General features: G+C 36.3%; 1 long non-coding RNA gene across 2 annotated transcripts in view; it reads right to left on the bottom strand.

Annotated features, from left to right (window-relative positions):
- Positions 1-13139, bottom strand: part of LOC129417814 (uncharacterized) — a 73203-nt gene that overhangs the window by 54858 nt on the left and 5206 nt on the right. The gene's annotated exons all lie outside the window — the stretch shown is intronic.

Genomic DNA, 13139 nt, shown 5'->3' with positions numbered 1-13139 from the left:
GAGGTTTGAGGTGCTACACATGTACAATCAAGCGAAGATATTTCACAGAAGCAGAGGTCTATTGTACTGTAGCGTGGACAGAATGTTGGTGGAGAAAGTTGCAATAAACCAAGAATAACGCTATCAAAACAAATCAACTTTGAGGCTTTTGTCCCGTGACCATCCGTCATGACGTAAGGATACTATTTCCAGGTCCAAGTCCAAACCAGTCATTTCCCTATGGCATCTGTGAGAGGTTGGACCCGGAAGTGGTGCATGACGTTAGACTTAAAAAGCGGATAGGAAAAGAAAAACACAGTGGAAAGTAGGACTGCACAATATACCGTAGTGCAAATGTGCATTCCGTGATATGCATATCGCAATGGTTTGCAATAAATGAGCGATTTTATTTTTAAGGAAAACACCCCCGTTTTTCAATATTTTACTATGTTCTTACCTCAACTTAGACAAATTAATACACTTTAAAAAAAAATCCGTAGAAATTGCAGCTGGGTTGCCGGTAACTTATCGTAGATTTAAATTTATGTTATTTACTGGCAACATTTTGTTCAATGTTAAATGAACATTAAACATTTACAAGTCTTTGTCTTTACAGAGTAAAACTAAAAAAACAGCATCAAGCAAAACATTCTGGGAAACAAAATCTGAAGCAAAAAACAGAAAAAGGTTGATGATGATTTCTGGTTCCCAGAATGCTTTGCATGAGGCTGTTATTGTATAGTTTTATTTTGTAAAGATGAAGACTTGTTAATATTTAAAATTTATTTAACTTTGAACAAACTCTTGCAGGTAAATAACATAAATTTAAATCTACGGTAAATTACCGGCAACCCAGCTGCAATAACATTGTAATTTCTACAAAAAAATTTTTTACAGTGTTATATACCCGTCTTTTTTCAATGCGTGCATTTAATCTTTGTACAGCGCGTCGTGAATGTGTTAGCATGTAGCCTACACTTTAAAAAAAAAATCCGTAGAAATTACAATGTTATTGCAGCTGGGTTGCCGGTAAATTACCGTAGATTTAAATTTATGTAGAACCGTAGAACAAAATGTTGCCAGTAAATAACATAAACTTAAATCTACGGTAATTTCCGGCAACCCAGCTGCAAATTTCTATGGAATTTTTTTACAGTGTAGCCCCATTTATTCCTTAGGATCCAAACAGGGATCAATTTAGAAGCCACCAAACACTTCCATGTTTTCCCTATTTAAAGACTGTTACATGAGTAGTTACACAAGTTATTATGGTGGCACAAAATAAAACGTGGGGATTTTTAAACAGACAAAAAATTTGAACTATATTGTATGGCGGAAGAGCACTTAGTTTGCAGCACTTCGACCTCGTTGCTCCAGATATCCCTGCCTTCCTCAAACGCTCTGAAAAGCTCTGTGTCCTCAATTGGCCAGCTTACCATCCTTTTGGAGCTTACCAGTGTGATTGGCCTGAATACCTTTGACGTCAGCCGGAAATGTGATGCTCCTTACCATATTTTGAAGATTAGCTCACAATGCAATACTGACCGGAGTAAATATCGTCTTTACTACCTTATCAACACGAGCCGAATCTGATAATGCAGATGACCAAGTTAATCGATCAACTTTGCCAGCATGGCTTGAGCAGGACGTAAAAGATCAATAAGGTAAGGATTACTAAAACATGAAAACCATGTCTGCATTTGTGAACGTAGAAATGACAAACAACAAGCGCTACTCTGCACTGCACAAAACTCGTGTTTAAGTCATGGTTAAGTTAGTAGTAAATTCTTTAAATATGAAAACATAGACTACTCACGGGCAGTGAGTCAGAAGCGGGCGGAATTATGATCATGACCGTTGTGTTCACGTAAACAGGGCGAGGAAGTAAACTGTTGCCTACAATTTGTGTATTTGTTGTAGTTCAAGAAAAGAGATTTACGCTGGAAACGATAACTTGTGTCATCATTTACTTTGGGATTTGTACCTTTTGCAAATCGTTAACGTACTTATACACACTTACACATCAAATGAAATGTAAAATGAATTGGATAACTTGTGCTCTTTTAAGGTGCAGTGTGTAAAGCGCCATCTAGTGGTGAGGTGCTGGTGAATTGCAACCAATTGCTCAGTCCACTGCTTACATTTTTTAATCACATAGAAAAGCAACGGTAGCCGCCACCGGACAAACATGTCATCGGAGACAACTTATTAAAAAAAGTTTGTCCATTAAGGGTTTCTGTAGAAACATGGCGGCACAAAATGGGGACTTCCGTGTAAGGGGACCCTCGGTATATGTAGATAAAAACGTCTCTTCTAAGGTAGTAAACACATAACGGTTCATTATGAAAGGTCTTTATACACCCCATATAATATAGTTTTGTATATTATTTTGCATTTCTGTCAAGAGATCCTTCTAAAAATTACACACTGCACCTTTAAGGAAAAATACAGCATCGCATATCGAATACAGCATTATTCAGTAGGGTTAGGTTCAGTATGCTAGCACATATTGCATTTTTCCTGTTATATCGCACGGCCCTAACACAAAGGATATTTTTATATCTTGATGAGGCAACAAATGAAGACTTTTAGGTTGTACTGCTACATCACAGATTTCCTTGTTTTCTTCTGGAGTTGTCAGGCTGTTGTCAAATTTGCAAGTGAGAAATCAGAATTAACTCATTCACCGCCATTGACGAGTTATCTCGTCAATTATGAGTTAATATTTAACTAATAAATATGCCTTTCTGGACGAATTTCAAAGTGAAAGTGTAATATCGCTTTTATCCAAACGAATTTATCAAAAACGGAAGTTAAAAAGATTTAATGATTGATTTTAAATGCCTTTATGTTTGATAGTCATTCTGCGTCTGATCTCTAACATAAATTCCTTTACAAAAACGCAATTTTTTAAGCTTTTTGCTCAAAATGTTGTATTTTTGAAGAAAAATATCCATATTTCAGTGGTTAAATTAAGTGGAAAAGTAAATATATAATGAAACGTTTTTTCCCCATTTTGTTTGTTTGTTTGTTTATTGTTTGTTTGAAAACAGAGGGTGTGTTCTTTAATTTGATATAATTTGTATGTTTACATATTTATAGAAGATAATTTTTCCTGCAAGGAATTTTGTGAAACATTTGTTAAAATCACAAAAATGCAGGTGGGCAACTTTTCTCAAAAAGGCTGGTGGTGAATGAGTTAAAAGTTTTTTAATATGTATCAGAAAACATTTAAGAAACGAGAATACTCTATGTAAAAAAAATCTAAAACTAAATTATTTAAATTATTTAAAATTATTTAGGCTGCGATCACCAAATTTATTGAATAGCTTTTTACTTATAAACAGATTTGACTACTGTTGACCTAAAATATTTTATGAAAAAACATTTGACACAAAACTACTAAACATGTGACCCAGCCTGTGAAAACCCAGCTAACGTAATTTTTTTGTAATTGACTGTTTTTTTTACATCAAATCATCCTACATAATGTAAATAACATTCTGTGAAAATAATATAACCTTGAACATCTTAAACATTAAGACCATGTCAAACGAAAGTAAAATCAATAAGTGAAACCAAACTTTGTTGCTCCTAATTTCAAATTAGATTATGAGACTTTTAAAGCCATTAACAGTGCATTCAAGGTATATATTTAATCAGTTTATATATTTTTTCCTGGGCATCAAACCCAGGACATTGGCTTGCAAGCACCATGCCACACCATCTAAGCTAAATGAAACATGTAGTCCATACAATAATGTACTAATAATGGTGATCATGAAACCTTATGATCAAAGGAACATGCTCATTAGCTAAGTCATCTAAAAGTAATACTCCAGAGAGTAAATGTGTACAAAGAAAGCTGAGCAAATCGAACAATCAGACTTATTCTGTTCTGACATTAGCAATCCACTTCCCAAAGGAGGACGATTTCAGTACACAACGTGAACGTCTAGCACCAAACGTACGGCCTCTTGCCCTTCACAGTCCTCACAAGGTAACCGCACTCTCATGAGTCTAGCCGTGGCTCTGCTAAATCGGGACAGTACTGTGTACACCATCCTCCGAAACCTAGCCCTGCACGAAGACACGATCAATTCTGCGCTCCTCCGAGTTCTCTCCTCCGATCTTTGTTTCAGTTTAAACTTAGGGTGTGCGAGCACAAACCGTCCTCCCTCATTGATCAGAAATTCAATTCAAAAGTCTATAAATAAAAATAAATGAGCGGTAGTCACCCGGTACCTCCCAGAAGGTGCCAGCTGTATGGAAATCAAATCTATAATCCTTCAACTGCCGACAGGAACGCATCCAATAATGGCCCAGGCCAAATAATTCACATGCAAGAATTGAATGTCGCAGAATTAAATGAATACTATAATAATGGAACGAGCGCCACGGCTTGAAAGCGCAGCTCACAAATTCTCATACATGACTAGTTTAAGAAGAGAGATGGAACGAGAGAGGGATAGTAGAGAGAGCATGAGTGGAAAAAAGATTGCTACGTCTAAATTAAGATGTTAGATGTGTAGTTTCCAATAGGACCTTGACATAACTGTTGACCTACTCATGACACGATCACAGTGACGAGGATTTGGAATTCTATTAGTATTACCAATGGAAAAAAGTCAAGGAGTCATCAGGAAAGCAAATCTATAGCCTCTACTCTACCAGACAATTACTGTTGTTAAAGTAGAATTAGATGGGTATTGACAATGAGAGGAGGAATGGGATTAGGTTGACAGCGCCACTGCACTGAGACGAAAGAGAGAGAGCGTGAGAGAGAAAGAGTGGAAGAATGTCATAAACTTCATCTTGCTGGTTCATTTATACTTGCTGGAATATATAAGTTTTGCTAATTATACAAGTTGATTATTTTGAAAAAAGAATTAAGTAAAGGCTTAACTGTAGAGTGCACTGTTGTTTGGGCAATTTTAAAGAGCAACTATTGTCCAATTCACGTTTTTACATTTCCTTTGGTGTGTAAGTGTGTGTTAGTACATGTTAACGATATGCAAAAGGTACAAACCCCAAAGTGAACGATGATGCGAGTTATTGTTTCCAACGTAAATCTTTTCTTGGACTACAACAAACACGCAGATTGTAGGCAACAGTTTACTTCCTGGGCTTGTTGATGTAGACAAGACCGACATTATCATAATTCCTCCCGCTTGGACTCACAGCCTGTAAATTAACTACTGTCAGCATTGCATTGTGACCGAATCTTTGAAACATGGTAAGGAGCGTCACATTTACGCATGATGTAAGAGGTATTCAGGCCAATCATAACGTACAGATTAGCTGGCCAATCAGGGACACAGCGCTTTTCAGACCGATACGTTTTCTACAAAATCAATGCATTTGAGGATGGAAGGATATATGGAGCTACAAAATGTACAGTATGTGGAAAATAATGTGTTTTTTGAACATAAACCACGCAAACACATTGCATTATACCAAATACACAAAATAACGTTGTTTGTTAGCAATAAAATAGGTCCACAATTGTCGATTATTCTCCTTTATATTGTTATTGCAATATTGTTTTATTGACGGCTACTAGACTTTACATTGAAGTTTTGAAATGTTTTATAACTTTCTGTGAAGCAGCTGCATTGTAAATTCTAAACATCCAAAAATTAATAATATAATGTAAATAACAAGTAATTATGGGAGTTGTTGTTAGTAATAAATCCAAAATAAATGGCTAAAGAACACATCAACTTTTAAATTTTTTTATCATTCGCCACTGTATTTAGTGCCCAAACATATTGCCAAAACGCACAGGAATGACCACAAACGGACATCTGTAATTGAAGCTTTTGATAATTTTGTAATTGTTTTACCTCTAATTGTAATCCCAATTAGTTTTTTTTTATTAATTGTGCAAGTCTACCGTGTGGAAAGTGTGACCGCGCTGCTTTTCTCCTTGTTAAAGTGCTTGGGCTCTCGTAGCGTCTGCTGTTGATTAGCAACCAAGAGCTGCACTTTCCATAGATTCAGTAATGCTTCTTATACTGCGGGTCCGTTGAATGCATGAATCTGATTGGCTAATGAACGTTCTGAGGTGTGCAATTATTTTCTGGGAAACGCACAGTGAACGTACAGTAGTTCCAGGCAGCTGTCTTGACCCCATTACAGTTCCATATCACTTCGCATTGTTAACTGTAATAACAGACTAACAAAAACAACATGACAGACGATTTTCCCATGCAATAACAGCACTGTTTAAAGACGCACAGAGGTAGCATCATTCACACAATCTCTCTTTTTCTTTCTTTCTTTGTTTGTTTCTTTCTTTCTCTCTGTCTCTGTCGCTCTCACTCTCTTTCTAATAACTTCATTAATTAACTGCATTAGAATATCAGCACCTTAAGCCTCCATTGCCAGCTTTAAAATTACATTTTGGAACAAGCAAAAGATCCGTTGGATGATATGCAGAAGAAAAAGTCCTACTCACAATGGTAACCGTAGTATAAGCAGAATAATTGACTCCAAGCCGTTGAATTATTGAAAAATAATGCACGACTCCGGCCCGTCAACAATTATTCCTTACTTCATGCATTGTTTCTTCTATCTGTGTCAAAATAATAGCAGCTTGACAGATTGTACAGCTCTGAGTATCAGCTGAGTTGATGTGGAGTGATACAGTACAATGTTTACATGATACAATGTTGATACTCAAAGGAACAGTATGTAGGATTGTGGCCAAAACTGATATTGCAATAACAAAACTTGTGGCTAAAACTGGTACTGCAATCACACAACTGGTGGCCAATACACAACGAGACAACATAAACATCAGTTGAGGGCTGCAACTCCACTTTTTAAATGACAATATCCTAGCCAGACCACTGTTTTCAGTGACATAAGTATTTGAAATGAAAATGATTTCTTAATGTCTAGTGACATATCAGGGCCATTTTATGATTCATTGATAAAAATTTCTTACATACTGTTCCTTTAAAGGGTCAAGCGGATTGGTTGGTTCTAGTCACATGACCTGCAGATACGGCATTCTGAAAAGATGAAGAATTTTCAACTCGATGCGCCATTTTGATAAATGGAAACTAAAATTTAAAGCAACACACAAAAATTACTGATATTCCATGACTTGGACAAAAAAAATTTAAATTCCCTGACTTCCAATATCTGGAAAAGACGTTTGGGGTGGAGTATCATTATTGTTTATCTAATAATCGCATGTTTTTGTACAATTCACTTTGTATGAATTCAAATATGGCTGAACATATTTCTGTTGCTAATACTATATTGGAATTGAAACTGCTATAGTAAAACTTGTGACAAATTCAGACAACTAATAGGGCGAGAAATACAGAGAGAGAAATACAGAGAGAGAGAGACTCTGCCCGCTCGGCAGATCTTTACTTCGTATTGAAAAACTAGCTGCAGTTAATATTGACACGGCAAGGTTTGAATCAATACATTGAGAATGAGCAATACATTTTAATTTCAAACTGCTCAAACTTCAGCAGCAAATCCATGCAGTTAAGCTGTTGTGGGAGTGGATGGGAGGAGGGAAAGGGACACGGGTGTATGAGATAGAAATTTGCTGTAGATCAGATCCTGGATCAGCCTCCTCCAGCGTGACATTTCCTGTCAGCTGATATAGACTGGCTAAAGTGACTTTTAACCTGTGGTTCAGGACAAAGTCACAAAGGCCTGTTTAGCAAATTGCTTTGTGCTTACCATAAGGGGTTCTTTAAATGCGATGCATATTCACAGCTAAAATCCAAGCTTCTAAACTAACACGCATAGAAAAGCCAAACAAAAAATATATAATAAATTAATAAATTATATTTTTAGCATGTACATAATTTTTAAGATATTATTTAAAGTGTTACTTTACAATAATTAACTGTTTTGTTTTTATAAATGTAATAATAACTAATAATTTTTACTCTAAAATCGAATACAAAGACAAACTGTTCATTGAACATTACACAACTGTTGTCACTATATTATAAATGCAGACCATGTATTTGGGGGGGGTGGGGTTGTGGTGTATACACACATATATACTGCTACCAGGTTACTTTTTTTTGTCAACTGTAAATGTTAAAATAGTAAACATCTTGTTGTGCTTGCAGCCACACCTCCCTGACATAGACGCTAAATGACATTGAGCAGAGAAATGTGAGAAACGGATTCACGCTCACCGAGTGTACACGGGCATGCCCAAAAATACGCATCCTGAATGATCTATGTCTCCTCCTTGCTATCGATAACAGTTTAACTACATCACAGCGGACAGCTTGCGTCTCTTTATCTACAGTTCCTCTCTCTAGCTCCGCATGCAGGGAATCGCTTGCTCCGAGTTTCAATGCATTTGTCTTGCTAAGACTGTAAAATACACCCTTAAGACTGTAAAATTCAATTGTGAATGTATTAATGATAATAAATACAAATGCAAAATGTCTTGAAGCATAATTTGCTTTCATGTTTTATACTAATGGTAGTGCTAACGTACAGCTTTGGATAATGAAACGCAGCCATTATGTGCATTATTCACAAGCAATTAGCAATGTTTGTGCATCATTTATGAGCATGCCGTGAGTCACGTAAAACTGCAATTAACACTTATTAGGACTGTGTTAGACAGCAATTTGTTTAAAGCACTGTACTATGTGACCCAGTCTGTAAAATCCAACTAATGTAATTTTCACATATGTTTATTTCTATATAAAATCATCCTACATAATGTAAGGAACATTTTGTGAAAAATATAAAATTGATATCTTTAATATTAACTGAGTATAGGGTCATGCCAAAGATTGAAATTAAAGTAAAATGATTAAAATCATAAATTTGGATTTTACAAACAGGGTCACAAATTAAAAGCAGACATGCAAATCAGAGCGTAAAACATATTACACTAAATATAATATCGATACAAACACATACAAAAATCAAAGATCTGTTCTATGTCAAATCAGGCACAATGTTTACTACAACTCTGCTGCATAAAGATTCAGTCTGTGATATGTGTAAGTCGAATGCGGGACTGACAGCAGGGCCCTCCAGGCAGTCACACAAGGGTCAGCATGGCCCTCTGCATTACAGGGTCCAGACAGAAGAGCTATACACTTAATCACACCCAGAAGACTGGTCATTATTGCAGTCAGTCAGGGTGAATTACCATATCAAAGCCTGACATGAGGACAAAATGATTGGCGTGTAATGATGACAGCTTCTGTCGAAGGGAGAGGACAGTCCTATCACGCATAGTGGAGATTAAAATAAAAATAATATGAGAAAGAAGAATAGAGGAAATGAGTTTTAATCAATGTTTTGCACCTTGTGGTTTGTGCAGGTTAGTAGGCTTAATAATCACATGAAAAAAAAATATTTTAATACTATAAAAGAAGTTTTTATTATAATAAAAAGTTTTTTAGAGATATACTGTATGTAATATTTTGCATTTCTTTCAAAGTTGCTTTGCTACACTAACTGCTAAATGAGGATTTTACACAGTTGTTAAAGGGTTAACCAAAAAATTTAAATTCTGTCAAATGTTGTTTTAAACCTGTATGAGATCATAGTTTTGCAGAGCACAAAGGAAGAGCAATGTTTGTAACCAAACAGATTTGGGGCACCATTCACTTCTATAGTATTTACACTCACCTAAAGGATTATTAGGAACACTTGTTCAATTTCTCATTTATGCAATGGTGTGGGGGATGTTTTCTTGGCACACTTTAGGCCCCTTAGTGCCAATTGGGCATCGTTTAAATGCCACAGCCTACCTGAGCATTGTTTCTGACAATGTCCATCCCTTTATGACCACCATGTACTCATTCTCTGATGGCTACTTCCAGCAGGATAATGCACCATGTCATAAAGCTTGAATCATTTCAAATTGGTTTCTTGAAGATGACAACGAGTTCACTGTGCTAAAATGGCCCCCACAGTCAACAGATCTCAACCCAATAGAGCATCTTTGGGATGTGGTGGAATGGGAGCTTCGTGCCCTGGATGTGCATCCCACAAATCTCCATCAACTGCAAGATGCTAGCCTATCAATATGGGCCAACATTACTAAAGTATGCTTTCAGCACCTTGTTGAATCAATGCCACGTAGAATTAAGGCAGTTCTGAATGTGAAAACGGGTCAAACACAGTATTAGTATGGTGTTCCTAATAATCCTTTAGGTAAGTGTGTTTTCTGCTATTGAAGTCAATGGTGCTCCTGCTTCCCGCTTGATTACAAATATCTTCCATTGTGTTTAGCAGAACAAATAAATGTATATACTGTAAAAGGTGAAAGTTGGATGTAAAAAAAAAACTTAATAAAATACTTCATTACAGCTTTTTTATTTGAATTTTTGTAAAGTGTTACCAATTAAAGTAATTTTTTTATAAATTAAGCCAACTTTCACTTTTTACAGTTTGAAACAGGTTTTGAACAACTTGAGGCTGAGAAAATAATGACAAAATTTTAATTTTGGGTGAACTATCCCTTTAAGTAGATGCAGGATCTTAAAAGTGCTGTAACTACTTTGCTATTATTTTGCACCAGTAATTAAAGTCTTTGAGGGGGAAAAACATCTGTTTTCATCCCATATAATTAGCATAATTAATTAACATTAATCAATCCAAACAAATTATTTTTTAACACCTAGAATAAATCACAAAGCCCTGCTTCTCTCGACTGACCCTGCCGGTGTAGAATGGGTAATTGATCAAGAGTAAATTGGACAATGCGCAGCAATGAGGCGTATTGTATCCTCGTCTTTGAAGCACACCCAAATCATTAGTCTGAGAGCACAGATGGATTGAGGACTCTCTCTTTGCTAAATAAAATCTTGGCACGAGATGGTAACTTCTAAAATCTTCGAGCGAACAAATGGCAGCAATAAAGATGAGGTTCGCCTGCTGTACGCCTGTCCTCGAACTTTTTACACGACAGGCCGCAACGAGCCAATCAATTCATAGCCTCAGGTAACATGAAACGGTGTAAATTATTTCCTAACATACACAGTTGTTAGGGCCTGAACTATGGTGTTTCTGTAACCCAGCTTTGTTAAAAAAGAGAAAAGCATTCAGACAACCATACATGTGCGCACACACAGGCCTATAAAAACTGCTTTCAAACATGTCTAGAACGGTTTATGAAAAGACAAAAAGAGGGCCCGAGGGAATACCACCCGTACACGGCGCTGGTATATTGCTGTCAGGTTCACTGTAGGATGGGTTAATCAAAAACTCAAGGGGAAAGGTGCTATCTTCACCGCAGACTGCCATCTTTATCGATTCTATTTACAGCACCTCACCAGGATTGCGCTGCTTTAACTATTCAATTGGTTCCAAATAGATTTTTCCATTTTACGCCGGAGCGACAGGGAAAACATTAGACCAGAACAAACGTGATAGAAACGTATCACAAAAACAGATGAACAAACATTGTGGAAGATTTATGGCTGGGATTTTAATAAATTCGAGGGAGATGAATTGATTTTGGTTAGGGGTGTAAGCAACAATTTATTGGGTGGGAAAATGCATTATTTTCCAATTGTTATCAAGCTACAGTAAAACTGATTTGTGTCCTATTGCGTTTTATGGATAAAAGGAGGAGGAACCCTCACATGATTTAGATTAAATGTATTAATCAAAATCATCCGGTGTGAACAATATATCTACAACTTGAGAAGATTCCTGACATTTAATTCTCTCGCAACATTTTGGCTCTGCACCTCTTCCTCCAAATTCGATGGCCGCCACAGCTGAGGGAACGCTCTGTTTTAATTTTATGAGGCTTAAAGTAGCTTTTAACCAGCCAAGCGGCAAATAACGTAGGATTAGAAATATTTAGTGTTTTCCGACTCCTTAACAAGGATAATCCTTTTGAAACAAGTCTGACCTTTGCGGCTTAATAACTTGGCAGTAGTTAACTCTTTAAATGATAGCGGGGTAATTTAAAGAGTGATTTTGTAGCAATAATGACTCTGAAAGAGATTGAGAGAAGAAAAAAAAGAGAAGGAGAGAAATACAGTAAGACATGGTACGTAAAAAAGAAAGTGTCGATAAGATTCATTTTAAAATATGATTTTTTTATGGCTTATAATTGTTGGACTTTTTAATAAACAATTATCATGCACTCTAAAAAATGATGGGTTATTTTCAACCCAGCGTTGGGTCAAAAAGGGACAAACATAGCCATTGGGTTAAATTAACCCAGAAAATGTTTGTATTTAAAAACAATCCAGCATTTTGGGTTGAAACAACCCAGCATAGTTCAATTACAACCCAGTGGGTTAGTTTCGTCCTATTTCAGACCCAACGCTGGGTTCATATTACCCAGCAATTTTTTAGTGTATGCATTACATTCTAACCATTAGGGCTGTCACAATTATAACATTTTACTGATGGTTAATTGTCTAGTAATTGCCTGTTTTATTGCTTTGACATTTAATTCTCATAATGTTTTTGTTTGTTCATGAAATAATTTTCACACATTGTTGTTATTATTAAAAATGTAATCTTTTGAAAATGTATGTTTTACCTGGCAGTTCAAACTGCTTATCAAAGTTTTGGAGCATTTCTTTAAATGCTGTTTTTTTCACTGTATTGAATGGCTTTGCAACGTATCGCGTTACACTGTCAGTTAAAGAGCGCCATCTGATACTGTCTCGTTTATAAAGGCGCTGCAGCTCCCCCTTGTGTTTTTTAAAGAGATGTGCAATCATTGTGGTGATCTGAAATCATCGCGATGAGGTCAAACAATCGCGATGAGACTAGGGATGCATGATATATCGGCCGACATATCGTTATCGGCCGATAACTGCTTATTTTTAATATTATCGGCCTGATAGCAAAATTAGGCCGATAAATGAAAGCCGATAAATGATGGATTATTTTGGTTTGTTGAACCACTTCACTTGCTCATTGCTGGCCATGTGGAGTTTTGATTGGTGCTTTCTGTGACATACTGTAGCACGAACATGACACATGTTGCGGGCTTAAGAAGAGTATGCTAGTCTAGCGCAAAGACAAGATGTCCGCGGTCTGGGAGTTTTTCATTGTGAAATTAATATGAATATTTATCGGCCTATATACATATCGGTTATCGGCCCCCAAATATAAAGAGTTATCGGTTATTGGTATCGGCCAAAATGTCCATATCGGTGCATAGATGAGAC

Source organism: Misgurnus anguillicaudatus, chromosome 7 (assembly GCF_027580225.2).
Source record: "Misgurnus anguillicaudatus chromosome 7, ASM2758022v2, whole genome shotgun sequence".
Lineage (NCBI taxonomy): Eukaryota > Metazoa > Chordata > Actinopteri > Cypriniformes > Cobitidae > Misgurnus > Misgurnus anguillicaudatus.
Note: the sequence above shows the minus strand (reverse complement) of the source record. Positions and strands in the feature narration are given on the sequence as shown.